At 35.9% G+C, this 18,974-nt stretch overlaps 1 protein-coding gene across 1 annotated transcript in view; it reads left to right on the top strand.

Annotated features, from left to right (window-relative positions):
- The window catches only part of LOC6641587 (neural cell adhesion molecule 2), a 70,959-nt gene that overhangs the window by 47,157 nt on the left and 4,828 nt on the right, over positions 1-18,974 (top strand). The gene's annotated exons all lie outside the window — the stretch shown is intronic.

Here is an 18,974-nt window from a genome sequence, read left to right as displayed (position 1 = left end):
TTGCCAATTCGTCTTGATCAACCTGTAAACTTCTGCTTGTTTTCTGGTTGGATTTGCAAAAAGCAAATGCATTTGTAAGTATTTATCTCTCACATCAGTGCAAAGAATGCAGATTGCTGAGGATGCTGACTAACGTTTAAATTCCAACTCGCTTGTCACTCATTGCAAATCGGGCAAACAAATGTGCACAGAGCAAAATTCCGCATCTCATCATCATCATCTGAACAGACTCACTGACTGACTGGCACCGACCTTTTTCATGTTATCCCTGGGCCAGGGACTTAAGTAATTCATTACTTTAGTCATGCATTGTCATGCATGTTTGCCATTTTTTTTCTATTTCGTCCTCCTTTCCATCTTTCTTCCACTTCTTGTTGTACTTTATTTGCATGGCTGGCGTTGAATTTTTATATAGAATGTGTATCTTGGCTGGGGATCTGCCACTGACATAGAGGTAGACGGGGTGAGGAAGCCTGCCTGCTGACTGCTGAAGCTGTTGCAATTTGTATGCAAAATTGTTTTACAAATTGAGCAAGAAAGATGGCGTAAGCAGAACACCATACACAGAAACATACTCTCATGCATAGGAAGATACTTCAAACAGACGACAGTTGTTACATTTCACTTTTAGTTTTTCTTTATTTCGTTTTTCTCTTGGCTTTTTCTATAAATTTTTGAATTTCCAATATGACAGTTTACTCAGAATTTGCCATAAAAATTGTAGTTCCCACTCAAAGGCAGCTTTAAATCGTTTAATTTGCACAACTCAGATCAGAATCTTATGTCAATATTTACATAATTAATTGAGTTTAATTTTAATTTATGACAAACAAAAGCCCCACTGATTACAAGTCTATGGCAGCGAGTTGCAAAGTTGAAAATAAAAGAAGATTAATTACAATTTAACAACAACACCAATACTCAGCATTTGCCGCCCTCGGGGATATTGCCCTTTAGCTTATTGTTTTACTTATATAAATCCCATTTTACATTTTCCATATGACAATTTACATTTTTTGTTTTTTCCGTGAGTTTTTGTTTCTTGTGCTTTTATCTCGTTAAATGAAAATCTGTTGTAGTTTGGCCCGCATAAGTAGGCTTTAACTTTAGCATATTGAAATATGTGAATGTATGTACATTAGTTATAAAAATTCTGTGGCCAATTTGCGTATTCAAATATTGGCTCAACTTTCGAATATTGAATGCAAAACTTATTGAAAATTTTATCATCAATGTTGCAGCAAATTTTCGATTACAAATTGTTCAGCTGTTGAAAGAACTAAACCGTTGGATGTAGCTGGAGCTCGGAGTCGGTGACAGAGACTGAAGTTGGTGGGCTTGGGCCGCATGTGCTTCATTTGTTTGTTGGCCAAAGTCCACTCCAAAAAGAGACTCGACGACAACTGCGGGACAAAGTTTCCCAAAAAGTGGAATTGCATTTGCTTTGCTTGAAAAACTATTATAACTTTGGCCATCGCCGAGACTTGAGAGTGGATGGAGAAGAGTTTCAGGACCGCTCAGTTCAGTTCATCCAACTATGAAAGTACTTTATGTTAGCTAACGCAAATATTTCTTTTATTGAGTTTAGGCCTGGCCACTTGAATGCGGCATAAGAAAAGTTTTTCGGTGCCAAGTAGGGACAGATACGGCTTTTGTTCCTACTTCTTTAGGCCCCCTTAAAAAAAAATAAAAAATAAAAAAAAACAAAAGAACAGACAAAGCCAAGACAATTCAAAAGATATTGCTTTTGCAAGTAATCTGATATAAGCTTTATAGAAAATCATCTCTGCTCTTTGTTTTCATTCAAAGAAGTTTAAATTGTAGTTTTCAAACAATTCGTAAATGTCATTTAATCCGAAAATCGATTTAAATTAAATAAAACAAATAATTTTATTTTACAACAAATAGTCAATTTCCTTTTTTCCCACAAATTTATACAATATATTTATCTCATGTGTTCCCTTAATAGTTTTTTTTTAACACACGAGGGTAGTTTCTAAAAATCGTAAAAGTTTTATACATTCTAGCATAACTTGCAAAATTATTACCGTGTACAAGATTGCTAAAAGGAACTACATTTACAATCAATCTGTATTATTTTTATTTGAACCCACAATTTCTATTATCAGAAGATCTTCAGAATTCCACCAAATTCGACGCTAAAACTAGTTGGGAATTACAACTAAATAAAGTAAAAAAGGATTTGCAATAATAGGGAAATATCTATTTTAATAAGAGCGAAGCTGGTATACATATTTTCATATGGGTATAAAATGGTAGATTTTGTTGATTGCCAATTAAATTTTAATCCGTTTCTCTTTTGAAGAACTTTTGTGTTGCACCTCTGGTTTTGAACATAGACTTTGTTGCTTGTGCATTATTTATCAAGTGTGTATATATGTATGTATGTTATTTTGCAAATTTTCAAATGCAATTATGTCAATTGGTTTTATGACCTTTGTGTTTGGTCAGAATACTATAAAATTTGATTTATTAACGACACAAATTAACCACAAGTGTTTTGGCAATAAATTGTATGTAAAATCACAAAATGTGAAAATACTAAACAATTTTATAAAAATATTATATGTAAATTACAGTTTTGATGCGACATAAATTGTGTAACATTTGCATTCACTCAAATTGTCACTAAAAATTATGGCTTTAAAGTGTTGCAACGAACAAATAGCTAACCAGGCAACATTAGCAGGAACAGAAAAACCTGCCTTACACACAAACAAACCACAGAATGTGGCAGCATATGGTTTCGGTTTCGGTTATTGTTATTGTAGTTGTTGTTGTTTCAGGTTGCGCTAGTTTTGTGGTTTGGCTTTGTTTTATATCAGACAATGTAAAAGCCGAAAAAAAGAGAGAACGGAACAAGAAAAATATGGAGGAAAAAGGGGAAAACCTCTACGCAACACCCTCGGCTCAGCCTCGCCTAGTTGTAAAACAAACAAATCCCAACAACAAAAACAACAACACAGAAGAGAAAAAAAATGCATTACTATGCAACGTCAGCGGCAGCCAAGTTTTAATTACGTAAAATATTTTTGCGTAGTTCTACCCATTCCTCTCGCTCCTTTTCTCTTTAACTCTTATTTAGTGTCTCCCTCTCTCGCTCGCTCTAATCAACTTAAAAGCCCTCGCAGTAGCACGGCAGCAAGTGCAACAAAAAACATTCAAAACTGCAACTCGGCAACATGGCCAGAATTGTTGCGTGAGTTGCAACTCAGCGCCACTTCAAAGCTACGATACAAAAACTTTTTTGCATATTCCCATGCGGCGCAAATTCTAATGGCTGCATTTGAAACTCCAAAAAATGCCATGCCGGGTCCCAGTATAATAGTCTAACGGGTTAGCTTCCGAATCGAATGAAAAGAAATTATTGGTTTGCCAATTAAAAAAATTATATATTTACTGAAATCTAAGTAGAATATTAATCTGAATAATAAATGCAAATACAATAACAGTTGCACAAATTTGTATATAAAATTTCTTCAAAATTATTGTTGAACTTGTCTATCTAATTTTTTCCAATTATATATCCATGTATATGTCAAGTACATATCAGACTGTTATCCTACGGTCCTTTTGGCTTTTAAAAATAATTTGGTTTCAGTATAAAATCGTTTTGAAATCGCTTGGGTTGAATCTTAACGGTTATCTGTAAGTTGCACAGACTAAAAGACAAAGGACCCTTGGTCGTTTATCGGCACAAACTTTTTGTTAAAGTGTTCCAATATTTTTAGAAAATTAAATTGAAATATTTTTTTAGATTTAGCCTCAAAAGGAGCTGATATTTAAGTAAATTTTGTTAAGGAAAATATGTTTCTCTGTGCTTGCTTAAACCTTTAAAAGAAAGACTTTATATGGTATATAACTAAATACCTTATGCCAAAGTTGGTGAATGTTTCTTTGTAGTTTCTGTTGTTGTAGTTGTTATTATGTAATTACTTGCTGAGAGGCGTATGCAAAATGTTTTCTGTTGCAGCAACAGCACCAGCAACAGAGGCAAAAGCAACAGCCACTCTAAGTGCTTTTTGACATGCAACTGCAGACTTGCATAAGTCTGCTTTCTCGTTCATTCACTTGTTCTACTCTAACATTCTCTATCCATGCTTGTCTGTGTTTGTATGTTGGTGTGTATGTGTAGGTGCGAACAGCATTTATTAACATGCTGTGCGTTAGAGGCAACAATACCAAAAGCAATTTAGTTTACTCCATACCCACAAAACAAAACGGAATAGAGAAAGAGAGGAGAAGGTGACTGAGTTGTGGATGTGTGAGTTTATCCCGGCGGCGGCTTTTAGCCTTCACAACCTTTACAACCTCTCAGCTGATTCCTGGCTAAACGTTTTTGCCGCAAACAGTGCGTATGATTGATATCATAGTGGGAAGCTACTGCTAAGTGCTAACTACTAGCTAGGCAAAATTAAATTTTGCCAAACTTACAAGTAAATTCTGTGGTCAACTGACCAGCACTGACCAACAAACACACATCCCGGTACACACAACCAACATCACAGAGGAGAGAGCGAGAGAAGATGCGAAAGATAATACACATTGTCTACATAAATCACTAGCTACCTGACCACACGTACCACCAACCTACCATGGACCTGAATATACACTCTGTGTACGGATATGTGTGCGGGTGAGTGTGCGTTTGTGGGTTATGTCTGTGTGTGTGTGTGCGTTGATATTTTGGCATTTTGGCTAACAATTGTTAATCAACTTCAAACATGACATGCACAAATTATGCAAGCTCACAAGTCCGAAAATTCTCTAGAAATTGCTACTTCTACAAGTTTAGGTACTTGGTTCTCAACATTGTTGGTAATCATTGTGATGGGATTGCTTGATTGTAAGCCAATAAACTGCATAAGTGTAAATGAAAATTAGAAGAGATGAAAAAAATGCAATTATCTGTAAAATGGCAGACTTCAATTGCATAATTCAATCAACCGAAAATGTTACCAAATGACATAAGGCCCGAAAAACTAATTGCAATCGTTAGATGCTTTATTCAAATTTGCAAAGTTGATGGAAGTCAGTCAGCATAAAAGTTTTTCCATTTAGTTCCAGCTACAGTTGAATAGTCAACATATCAAATTTTGTGCTTTTCAGTTCAATAAAACTAAAAATAAAGCAACGCTAAAAGATTTCGTTTTGCACCTGCATGAGATTGGCAGAAACTTTTAGTTTGCCTCCGTGGAGTTGCCTTTTCCATATTGGTCTTTTCAATTTGTACTCTTATGCCCCAGTGGAGATGCTCTTCCTACTTACTTCCCACATGTTTCGACACACTTCAGAAACATCAGTGGGAAATTTATGATTTTTATGAAAGGTAGCATTTAGTTGTTGTTTTCAATTACAAATATAAACAAATCGAAATGTAACTCTCTCTTCTAAAAGGTTCAATTAAGTTGTCTCTCGATAATTTAAAGCCAAATATTCATCAAATATTTTGTTGGCTAAATGGTTTATCGTTTCTCACACATTCCTGCATTTGTTCACATTCATTTACTGGCCCAAAAGTGTGGAAAGTGGCTGCATAATTATGGCAAATATTCATATGTATGTACTTGTATTTCACCATTTACCACATTTAAAATTAATTTTTGGTACCCAGTTGCTATTTTCATTTCAAATTGCATGGCGTTTTATTTTCAATTTTTTCCCACTTCATTTACTATGCGGCTGGCCAAATTGCCAAATATGTTTCGGTTGTTATTTGCGCATTTTCTGGTGAAATAATCAATGGTATTTGCCATGTTTGAATAAATCATCTCGCAAACTGTTTTCGCTTTCAACCCATTCGCTAATTGATGCGACAAGCTACAACACAGTGCGTATACGTAATGCGCCAGGTAGTGCTCAGGGCATTGCGCCTTTGCCTTTTTGCTATTTTGTACATGTGTAACTGTTCAAATATTGATTATACGAATTGTTTGAACCTGAATAGATCATTAATGACTCATTTTATAGCTTATGTTACAGTTATTATCATTGCTAACCACTTATGGATAACTGGTGATGGAGTGGTATAAATTCGTATGGTGTCCATTATAACATATCAAAAAAGCACCGGTCGCACTAGTCTGTAAACAGAGTAGCAACCTTTGGCCATTAACTCGAAACATTTTTTTTAATTGCGAGTAGGTTAAAAAGTTGAAGCTGTTTGGTTGCAATTTTTTTGCTTTGGAATATAATAAATAGAAAAGCACAAACAGAACAATCCGATGGAGAAAAAAAATATTATTATAATAATCTAATTATTAGAAAAATATATATTTCCAAGAGCACAATATTTACAAAATTTTTACAATATACAAGATAGAATAACATAATATTTTAGGATCGAACATTTATCCAAATGTCGAATTCAATTAAGTTTTTAAACGCATGTAAATATTGCTTCTGTGTGTTAAATATTAAAATCACAGAATCCTTGGATAAAGTTGGTTATACAAATATATTGATTTGGAACAATAATGGCATCCGACCGCGGATATATAATAATATTCCTGTTATATTTATTCTTGAAAGGGAGCATAACACCATCGATATATCTTAAACACAATCGATAGTTTCTAAAGACATCGTTAACTTACCAGCTCTAATATTTGTTTATTTATTTAACTTTATTCGAGAAAAATGATTATCACTTTGTTTTTAATTTTTTTTATGAACTTTCTAATTGCGCTTATTTATCTTGATTCATTTTGATTTACATTTTGTTGGCTTGCCAAAAAGTTTGTTCAACTAGTTTGATTTGATGCATGGAAAAGAGATTTAGGTAACAGAAATTCTTGTATATTTGTTTGCAGAAGAAAATGTCATAATTTTCGAAAAAAAATGTTTTCATAAAGTGAAAACTGCCAATGACAGAAGGAGAAACCTAAGGAACCGAAGTCCAACATGGACAACATGAGCAATTTTGTTTACACATTTTTGGTTTGCTCAATTTCTAATGTCAACAGACATGGCAACAACAAAATGGTCGAAACAAGTTGTTTGTCCTTGTTGTAGTCTCTGGGCATCACTTGGCTTGGAGAAGTCTATTTGAAGCAGGGGATGGTTACATTCACACTTTCTCCAATGTTGCCGCTGTCATTGCACTCAATGACAATGGCAATTGCTTTAGTATGGTATGGTTAGTATGCTGACATGAAATTTTTCACGCCCTGCCACAGAAAAATTTCTTGACCATGTCCTAGATTACGACGAATTCGTTTCTGTGTTTTATGCAAATGAGCAACTTAGGCAGCAGGCTGCACATGACTCTGGCAAAAGTTTATGGCATGATGCAGTTTCCAGTCATTTTTTTGTAGTCCTCTTTTACGAGTTCGTGCCACGACATCTAGTAAGTGGGTGGGCGCAATGTTAAATTACAGGCACGCATTAAGGCTAATCCATAGCCATGATGAGGGACGTTTTAGTGCCCCGGCGACAGTTGAGTATGAAATTTTTATGCATCATAAAAAATTGTCGGGGCACGGAGTAATTTCAATCAAATTCTGAATAATTTTTATGCGACTAAGGTCTAAAAAGTTCAACATTTTCAATTTAATTTTCAAAAGGTTTTATATACAACTTGTTAATTGTCTTACAGTCTACACATTTGAAGACAACATTTTGTAAACATTATGGTTCATTGTAACTTTCCCGAAAATTTAATTTACAAACACTTATCTGTACCTGTCATGTAGTCGAGATTTTGTAATAATAACCTGATTATAAATAAGTATAAAAGAATGCATCTGAGTAACATTTCTTAATACCGAATTGTGTCAAGGAGGATATAATCCAAAGCTTATTGCAGTTTATTGTTAGAAGTTTTCGATTCTGAGTAAAGGGTTTCTGTTCACAATTAGTTGAGACCAATCTGTTCTTATTTTGGAATTTGTTATCTCGAATTAATCACTTGAAGTACTTCTTTGAAAAGCATTCATATATTATTTTCAGTAATATGGGGATTTAGGGATTTACAACTCCTGAAAGTATTAACTCACCAGAAAACCCTGTTGTGTCTGGCCGATACATAAATCTTGTTTGGTTTGAGGACAATACACAATAGCTCTTATCGAGTTTCGTAGCTTTTTCATTTGTCAAACCAAACTTATGTGCTAAGGTTAATCTACAGTTTGGAGACTTAATTTTCTTTCACTTCACAAATGGTTGCCAAATAGGATTGCTTTGGAATTTTTGTATCGTTTTAATTTTATGCCCACTGAGGAATATTTTCATGACTCCTCACTTTGACTCTGGCTCAGTTATTCACACATATGCCAGGAATTTAAATGAAAATTTGCTCTCTATCTACATCGTTTCCATTCAATTAGATTCTCTCGAGAATGACCTGTGTCATGTGTATGCTATTGCCCCATTTTGAGCCTTTGAGTGGAGTGTGACTGGATACTGTCACATTTGCTTATGTCTTTCGGCTAGGGCCAAATTATGTTTGACTATAAACGGCATCAATTTTAATCAAAGCCCATTGAACGTGCTTGGCATTGGCAAACAACTTAAATTTTTGAGCCAAACGGCACGGGGCACAACTGAGGAAAGTTTGCACATTCTCTTCTATTTTTTTTCCTGTTTTCCCCAGCTTGGAAAGTAGGAAACCAAGTCAAAAAGGGACGCAGTAAATCACAGCTAAGCCCAAAATGTTGATGACCAACTCAACGTCACTTAACGACCATAGAAAAATCCAGGGAGAGTAAGAGAGGAAGAGAAAAAAAAAATAGCATGAGCAGAAAGTGAGTGAGAAAGGCATGAAGAGAGAGAGTGAGGGAGGATGGGGGAACTTTGAACTTGCAGCTTAACCCTTTAATGCCGTTATCTATTCTTGCATTTCACTTGGTTAGGGCACTCAGAGTCTGGCTTGCCCAGTTTGTAGATTGGTTTGATGTTTCCCAAGTCTTGCAGGCAATTGAACAATTCTCTGGGCTAGAAAAAAAGAGTCCGAAACCAAAAACTGTTGCTGATCTCACAAACTTTATTCTTAACTTTGTATGCCGTAGTTTGCGCACTACCAACGAGACACTCTCTTTATCATCATCATCATCGTCGTCCCCATCGTCATCATTATGATTATGATGCTATTCCTGTTGATGTCTAAGCCCTTTGTGCTTTGTCTGCTCCATTTACCTTACTATGACTTCCTGGTGGTATGTGTGTGTGTGTGTATTCCTCTAATCCTTTTTATGCTCGGCTATTATTACTGCTACTGCAACTCGTAGTCATACTGCAACATAGTTATGGTTGTGCTTGACGAACCAAGTCCTCTTTCACATGTAGACCTTGTCAGGCTAAGCTGCTTATGGGTCTCGAACTTCTGCAGACAGAAGCGACTTTGTCTCAATTTCAGCAATTGACATTCTGTTTCTTGGCCCCCATAATGCTTTAAGTATTTATGAAATATCATTTGCCCACTTCAAAGTCATATGTCCTGACATTGACATTTCAATTGCCTTTGCCTTTCGATGACAACTAATTTAATCTTTTATTTATGGCCAACGACGACCACCTACTTAGAAAACAATACCAAACAAGAATTGTCTAACTAATATTTGTCTGTGAATATTTTAACATAAATGTAGGTTCATATTAATAAATGTTGTTTAAAAAAAGAGGTCTAACCGCAAAGTCTCTTAAATTTTTGGCAAAATGTCAAATTGCGGTTTTTCCTATCCAAAACTTTGGCCAACAGAGTTAGGAAAAGTTCAAAGAGCTTAAGTTTATGGTCCAAACCGAAAAATATCAACAACTAGGGGGGTCAAAAATGGGAGTGGCATGTAAAAGTTGCCACCAAAGTAAACATGTGTTGCAATGAGTTATCGTTGCTCTTGCCAAAAGAAAATCAATAACCTAAACCCCAAATAGAATTTGGCGTTCTATTTGCTACTTTTCAAGGTAGTCAACTGTGTGTGTATGAGTGTAAGGTGTGCATGTGTGTGTTTCTAATCGTGGCATATCAGTTACGCGTGGCACGTTTGGTGTTGGCGTTGGTGTTTTTTTTTTTTTTTTTGCTCTTTTATTCTACTCAGCAAGTTGCATCTGCTTATTGCCACATAAATCAAACAATATGCAATCCAGGGAAAAATGCTCCTGCTCCTTGGAATTGCGCTTCTTCTTTCGTCATCTTACCCCCTTACTCCATGGTCACGTATTTTATCTTTGCCATAAGTGCTAGTGGCAAGGTTTTTGTCTTTGCAGCAGCTGCCTCACTCAACCTGTCATTTCAATAACGCCTTTCAACGCTTTTCTCTTTGAGATTCAATAAATTTGTTTTAAGAATTTGCATCTGCTGAGGTAAAATTCATATAAATCCAATAAAAAAATGTGTTGTTGATTCAGTTCTTTCATCTAATAGAAGAGCAAATTTCTCATTTAAAATGCGGCACTGCAACTACTCTAAGCCTTCTCACAAATAAACGAAATGCATAAACAAAGTTTGTCTAACACACAGATATGCACACAAAACACACACAAAAAAATACGCATGACAGATACTAGAAGAGTCAGTTGGATATATATCAACATTTCTACACGGAAGTTGCCTTTTTCTATGCACTGTATTTCCGCTTGTCGCTTGCCTCATGGCTTAAACTCGACGACATTGCCTTGTCGCCTGTTTGTCGCCTGTCAGACATTCAGACCTACAGCCAGAAAGACAGAGAGACATACCGACAGAGACAGAGACATCCAAACGTATTTCGACCTCATTCCAAAAATGCCTGCATTTTGATGTGGCACTGAGGGCAAAATGAGATGCCAAAATAGTTGCGTTTATGGTTAACCATTTTGTAGGTAAATGAGTTTTGGCATTTTGCAGCAATTTTGTTCTTTCATTGTTGTTCATGCAGTTTATCCAACTTAATTTCAACGCTTTTATTTGTCATTGTGACAGAACGAATTTCCATTTGAACACAGCCAACTAACCTACACACACAAACACACACGCTATACATACATATATACGTATGTATATGTGTTAGATGGTGATTAAAATTTCACTTTATTGCTTCATTTTTGGCCAAGTTTTTTGGGTTTTCGGCGCATAAGCAAAGTAGTCCCTCTGGGCATGGTTTCTATCCACTAATTGAAATTGCTTTTTCGAAAGCATTTTAGCCATTTACAAAGATGTCGCCTATTTCGTTCCAGAGCACACTCACACACCCACAGAGATACACCCACACATACACAAAAATAGAGAACGGGAGCCCTTGGCATCAAATTAACTCATTATAATTTTTGGGTCGACTAGAAGAGCGAGCGAACAAGTCCCCTGGCAGCTAAAATTTAGTTTACCAAGCTCCAAATTGAAAATTGAATGTTCTGTTGCTTTTACTGCTGCTAGTAGAAACCTAAATTGCTATATAAATAGTTTAAGCCAGCGGCAGCTGTGGCCCATAAAATCGGTTCTTGTGCCGGTTAACCGGGAGCCAAAACGCGCAGCTTATTAATTACAACAACCAATGTATTGATGTGCCCTCGGCCACAAAATGGTGCATCAATCCTAACTCTCTTTGTGTGTGAGTATGTGTGGGTGTGTATGTGGCAAGCATTACTTTTTAATTGCACGTAATTCAACATGACTCGTTGCTGATGCTGATGTAATTGCCGATGTCAAGCGTTTGCGGATTTATCACAAAAGGAAATGAGAGGGTATGTATTGTGTGTGTGTGTGTGTGTGTGTTTGATTGACATAGAGCACTTGCCTTGTGTGTAATGTGGCACGAAATAAAAAGAATTTTTCTACCCCCCAACACACAACCATGACGATTGCAATAAGAGCTATCAATAACTATCTGTCCTGGATCTACGATGGCAAATTGATGCGATAGATAGAATAGATAGAGGAAAACTCAATGGGAAAGGAAGCGTAGCGAAACCATCTGACTGTGGTAATTGTATGAATGAAGTGATGAGAATGTGCAACTTAAGTCAGCACTCGCCATCATGTGGTGTGCTACATCAATCAATCGTGAATGGGTTACACATCTAATACTATAAATTTGAAAATATATTGAAGGAAAGATACGAATTAACATAAGACAAAGTCAAATTTTTAAGGATCGGAACGTTGCGATAATTTTTCAAGTAAAATTGACTTTTAGCACTCCTTTTACTGCTGAAATTTACTGACAATTTAGTTTTTAAAAAGCTGTCCTTAATAATTTGTGTAGAGTTTCGAAACAGAAAATGTCCATTGAATAGGTTTAAGTGGTCTGATATTTATTAAGGTCATTGTATTTTGTACATTAATAAAAGTCTGTGAGAAATTTGCATCCTTAATTGATGGTTTTATCGATTACCCTAATTTAATTTATTTTTGATTTATATACAACATCTACTTGTCCTCGAATTCCTCATTTATACTTATCTGAACCTACAGATACAAAATTGTGGTTCAATGTCTTATTCGATGAAATAAAATATCTAAGAATAAAAAAATCTAGACGCCTTGACAGTACATAAAGACTTCTGATATCAAACCTATCACTAATTTACGCTTTTACTTTAAATTATGTATCGAAATTTAATTATCTTAATGCTTTTGTAGCGGTGTGGAAGCAGAATTAAAGCATTGTTCTTTACTTTCAATTTTAGGTTCAACTTTTGAGAAGTTGAACAAGATGTGAACCATATAATGACTTTTTCTGGGTCCTTAAATCATGTTAATGGCCCAAAAGAGCGCACATCAGCTCATTTGCTAATAGTTGCAGTCATTATAAACTGTTCATACATACAATCTTTGTATGTAGATGTATGTGCATATGAGTATCTCTGCTGCGAGCAGAGAGCAAGGAGTAATTAGCTGCAGCTTAAGTACCTGATGTTCGCTGCTGATGCTGGTTTTGGGCTCTGTGTTAAGCGCACACAAATGAACCTAAAGCCGTCAAAGGCATTCTCTTAGCTGGCTTTTTTTTAGCGGCTGCTACTGATGTTGATGATGTTGTTGCTGCTGCTGTAGCATCAGCAGCAGCAGTTGCACAACAACAGCAACAGCACCCACAGCTGAGTGAAGTTTTATGCCCTAATGAACCACATGCGCCGGCACCTCGCATTCTGTGAGCGGTAAAGTCGAGCATTAAATTTCCATGGAGGCATAGAGCAAAGCCAATGTATGTGGGTAAAGGCGGGATGTTTCCTGGTTAGGTAGGCAAATTAAAGCATCACAGCATGCGAAATCTTTTTCGCACCATCCGCAACAATATTTCCCATATGAGTACCCAACCTTCCTACCTGGGAAGAGACGGCAGTCCTTGGTGGCGGCTTTTACGTACAAAATATTGTCGCATTTTTCAATATGGCAGCTTCCTGCTGCTGCTGCTGCTGCTGGTTGGTTTTACAAAAACTTGTTAAGTGTGTGGTAAGCCGGAATTTCTCTTTCTCTTCCCTTGCATCTTTGTCTCGGCCACTGTGTCGCTGTGTGAAAAATTCAATTTGTTATACGCTTTATGTTGGCTTTAGATGTTTCATAAACACACACGCCCACACAACATTAAAAGCTTAGTTACCGCCTATTAGGTCTTTCATTTATTTTTGTGACTTTAAGTCCTCATAAATTAATTGACAATTTGAACTTCACATGAGCAAAAATTTCATTAAAATAAAAGCCGCTGTTTATCCTTTCGCTCGCTAATACACAATTCTTGAAATTGTTCTTATAGTTGTAGGAAAACTAGTTGACTGGGTAAATTCTTGGCAAGTTTGTAATTTTGCATTTACCTATTGCGCACTTAAGTTTAATTAAAATCGCATTAATTGTAGCTGCCAGAGATAAATATAAATTTCCCAGAGACGAAGCCAATGCCGATGGCTCTGCGGCGCCCGCAACAATTCTTAGCTTAAGCATTTTCCTTTCTCTAGCTTTTTGCCACGTGTTGTGGCAGGTGAATTTATAGCCCCTCCTTTTGCCTGTGTTGATGTTGTTGTTGCTATTGTTGAGACTGAGGGATTAAAAGTGCTCCTTGCATGCTAATGAAATATGCAACTAAGTGGCACAGCTCAGTTACCTAAGCAGGTTAAAATCGCCTTGAGTTTAAGTCTTACACACTTTTGAAGTGGATTGAAGGTGTATTTGAATGGCGGGAAGGAAAAAAGATAGAAGTTAGTGCAGGAAACAAGTCCAAGTCCATTTGGTTTGCTTTTATTTAAACTAAGTGAAACAGACAGCTAGATTTTGACTTTTATTTCTTAATCAGTTAATTGCAAGTTGCAACTGAAATAATTGAGGTTTCCAATTTGCATTAAGAGATCAGTACCAACTAATTAAGTTGAGCAAATTTAGATAAGGTTAAAAATTTTGTTTAATTTTAATGAAAATATTTTGCCCTGTAGCTTTGTCTGCTTAACTTTTTATTTTACTTATAGTAGGAAGTAATATTTTAGTGCCATGATCCCACTTTTCCATCTCTTTCTATCTTTAATTCAATTGATAAAGCGGTTTGGAGTACTCTTAGAATACAGCTGGCAATCTGGGTGATATAGATTTTCTTCCAACGAAACCATAAAAAGTAACTTCTTTCTATGCAGCACAAGAATGTGTTATTCGCACACTGTAGGATTCTTCCTCCATTTATGTGTTCTTTCCTCACTTTGAGTCTATTTTGCTAAATGGTCTTTAGGTATGTTTAGCAAAGAATCGCTTAGGTTCTTCCTGGCCAATATACTCAATTTTATTGATCCAGTTTGACCATTGCATCCGCTGCTTGCATTTTCCTGCTGGTTCATTTTTCCCATTCCAGCTGATAATAAAAACGTCAATGTATTGGCCTAACATTTTCCTCATTTATTGTATAGCCACGCCCACTTTATGTTATGTCTTGCAATTTGCCAGGCATAACCGAAAAGCAAAAGAGCTGAAGTGGATTTCAAAAACTGACAAGTTTTTTTCATTCTTATGGGGCACTAAAAATGAAGACACTAAAGCTCAACCAAAAGTTGTTATTGTTGTTACACATTGCTGTAATGTGGCACAAACACTCATACACATACATATACATACATACACACAAACATCAGCTACATACACGCACAGTAACAATAGCATCAAGTTAGAGTAATACAATAGAAAAAGCAACTCGCGTACGCGTGTGTAAAACTTTATTTTTACGACAAAGTGCAAGCAGCAAAGTTGTTAGCAAAAGACTCAGAAGCGGAGCACCAGTTACAACAATAACAACAACAACAACAACAACAGCTTAAACAGGAATGAAAATAACGTGAACAACAACAATTGAGTTGCCCTGCAGTTGGATTTTAATTTTTAGCAGCGACAGGAGACAAAGTTTTTAACTAAAAATTGCATCGCATCGCATCGCATGGCATGGCATGGCAGGGCATCATGGATAACTTTACAGCATTATATGGCTGAGTTAATTTGATTCTTGTTCGCATATATTATACACTGCGTTTACGTAATATGCCACACCATTGGCATTCAATTACAGCTAGGCAATAATTTTTAGTAAATGTAAAAACATGTTATAACAACCTTGTTGTTTTGTGGCTTTATGATGTCAACTTGGCTTTTGTTTTGCATAATTCCTTGGGCCATTAACACGGACACTTAAGACAGAATTCATGAGCAGCAAATATTTGATGGGGCATGATTAATGCCTTCGAGGCTGTCAAGTAACAACTTTACGCAAATTTGTTTAACAAATGATCTCAGTGAATGCACAAAAAATGGTCAAAGCAAGCACAGTGGGACATGAATGAAATAGTTAACAAGACAATGTGAATCACATTTTGTTACTAAAATTTGATATCAAAGTTTCATAAAATATATTTTGGCACAACTCAGAAGATATTTCATTACTTGTTTCTTTGATATATTCAAGAACACTTTCAAAATATCTTTTGTAGGTTGCGATTCCAGTTACAGTTTGCCTTGAAACTGAAGCAGTGTACAATGTTGAGATTTTTATCTATATAAAATGTTTAAGTAGCGCTGAAACTTTTTGTATATGTATTGCAGTGTCCCCTGCCTAATATAAAGTCTATAAAGTTTGACAAACTTTTGTTTCAAAAGTCAAAGGCGAACAATGTTGATGAATGAGTTGAAAGAGCTAAGAGGGGTCCAGTTTGTAATAGAAGTAAGTGAAATGTTTTCATCATACTCCAAACAAATCTCTGCACACCATTTCCACTTTCTGCTTTCTTCGTTGTTCTTCTTTGCCCTCTTATCAAACCCGACAGTTGAGAATTTATAAGCCTTTACTTCCTCATACAGAAGCATACAGAGAGACAATGAGAATGCGGGTGGGGGATACATGAGCGGCAAGAGGTAGAAATTATAAGCTGCCAAGCATTTAAAAACGCATAAATGTATTCTTCCGGCGCTCACTCACATAATGGAAAATTTATGAACTTGCCAGTGAAAAGAGGAAAAAATTACAAAAAAAATTAATTGCGCAAGTAAAACAAAAACTTCGAGAAAAGTGTTGGGATGGCAGCGAGTAAGCGGAATGGTGAGAAGGAGAGGTAGAGTGAGCAAATTTGCTAACCAACCCAAGCAAGTGTCAGCTGCAAACTATTAAAAAGGCATCACGAGTTTGGCGCCCAACGTGGGAGCAAACAAAAAAAAGCCGAAAAAAACGAAAAACAAGAGCTACTTTTATACAACCTGCATTTCCGCAATTCACCATAGAAGCAAAACCCCAAAAACTGACTTCCTGTTTTGTTCAACAGAAGCAGCAGCAGCAGCAGTCGCAGTAGTTGTCGAGAAGAGCCACCTTGCTGAAGGTAACCGAAAATGCGGAAACATCCATTTTATAGAGGAAATATATTCTTATGCAGAGACGTGTAGATGATTTATGTAGGTTTTGGCATTACGTGCTACTATACCAATGCCATGCTGGCTTATAAATGTCCAGTAACTGCATAGAAATTCGCAGAAAAAACAGGAAAAACTGCAATTTAATAATACTCAAAGCATTGAATTGAATCTCTCGGCATTTTGTAAGTCACAAAGCGAAATTATACCAGAAAAATAGGTTAAGCTCATAAACAAATGCTACAATTATTTGCCTGCTCAAGTCTCAAGGATCCATCTCTCTCTCTCTCTCTCTCTCTCACACACTCTTAAGCGCTTACTCCTGCCATCCTTCTCTGGGAAAGGGAATTGCGTTTGGAGTTCGTACAACATAATTCAGGTTAAGTGCGCTTCATATGCGTTTATGGCCTGACATTATTACATTCATATTTCAGGATGGGTGAGTCGGCTTTGCTGGCATTGCCGTTGCTGATGCTGTTGCTGTTTCTCTCTATTGCAGTTGCAAAATTAAAAACTTTTTTTATTGAAGTTGAAGGCATGCATGGGAAAAGGATATAAAAGAAGGAACACACACTCACAAAAAAAAAACTTTTTTATTGGAGTAAATGCAAAACACAAAAATTGTCCTCACAAATACACACGCACACACACACACACACATCACTTGGAAAGCGAAAACTTGCATTAAAAAAAAAAGTTGAAAGCAAGTCTCCCCCATAAAACATTGAAAAATAATTAAAAAGTTTGACGTTGAGCTAATGGAAATTGAATATGAAGCTATCCAAATTCATTTTAAATTCCTCTCAATAATTTAAAATTCATTCGAAGCGCTGAAATATTTAAATGCTTTTCGTTGCCCATATAAGTATGCTATGATTTAGTACTAACAAAAATGCCTAAAAAATACGCAGTAATTTCAAATACCTAGAAAAGCTTTTTATCACTTTCTTTTTGGTCACACGCACAAATACACCTATACCCATACATATACACATACATATGTATATTCACGCCGACATACATAACTAGGCCAACTTTTCTTACACCTAGCCGTTCATCTTGGCCACATGATGCATATATACGTAGCTATTCTATATTTTTAAAACATTTCTACCGTTTCTTAACCGTATAACCGGAGGGTGTTATAAGTATATCAATGTCGAATTATGATTCTAAATACTTTTAGTTATTTTATTATTCTATAAATAATCGTTTTATAAAAATTTTATAAAAGTCCAAATCAAGAAGTACAGTTTGCTTGCTTCAATAAATTTGAATAACATAACATTGATACCTCTTGCTGCTCTTGTCTCTACTAATCCTAATTAATTTCGGAAAAGGAGGAATATAAAAATGCACTTGGAAAAACTATTTAATATTAAACCCTTTAAATGTACAAACACTGATTTTATTTCGATGCACGCGATTGCAATATGTAGTTCTATAATGCATTCATAAAGATTTCCGAGATAATTTCGTTTGTCGCTTATGCTGTTTGTGTTTGTCTCATGGCCCAATGACATTTACCATTAACGCTTTCTTGTTCTCGCATTTATGGCTATCTGGTGAAATACTTTTATGTAAAAGCATATATTTCATGTTGCCCATGAAATTTTACGACAAGCTTGACTGTGACACGTTACCAGGTAGCAGAGAAGAGATAGGGAAAAAACTGTTGACAAGTTCAGCTGCTTCAGACAGGACAACAAACAATGCAAAAGCACCGTGTGTGTGTGTGTGTATGCAAATATTTATATTTGTATGTTTATTTTTTTGTCCGTATCGGTGACAGTAAAATTTTATGCTCAGCCATGGCTTTGCCCCTTTCTCCCGGTTTTTATTTTTTTGTTGGTCGACTCTTTAAGACCAACTTACTTCATGCTGCCAATTAAAATGGCTAAAGTTTCTTCAACAATGGTCTTTCAAATTGCAGCCCTGATTGTTTTAGTTTCTCGTCCTTTTTTGCTTTATGTATTTCATTTCAATATGCAATATGTCCATTTTGTTGCCAATAAAATGTTCGTAAAAGGGAAAAGTTTTCCCTTATCGTATTTCTTCACATTGTTTCCTTCGTTTCTTGTGCCAATGGTGAAAAACTTTATTAAAATGAAAAGGAAAAACTATGCCAGCAATTTTTCCCTTAGCCATGGCCCAAAGGAAGTTAGATTGACATGAAGCG

The sequence above is a fragment of the Drosophila willistoni genome (assembly GCF_018902025.1).
Source record: "Drosophila willistoni isolate 14030-0811.24 chromosome 2R unlocalized genomic scaffold, UCI_dwil_1.1 Seg200, whole genome shotgun sequence".
NCBI lineage: Eukaryota > Metazoa > Arthropoda > Insecta > Diptera > Drosophilidae > Drosophila > Drosophila willistoni.
The sequence above is the reverse complement of the archived record's forward strand: the minus strand, read 5'-3'. Positions and strand labels throughout refer to the sequence as shown.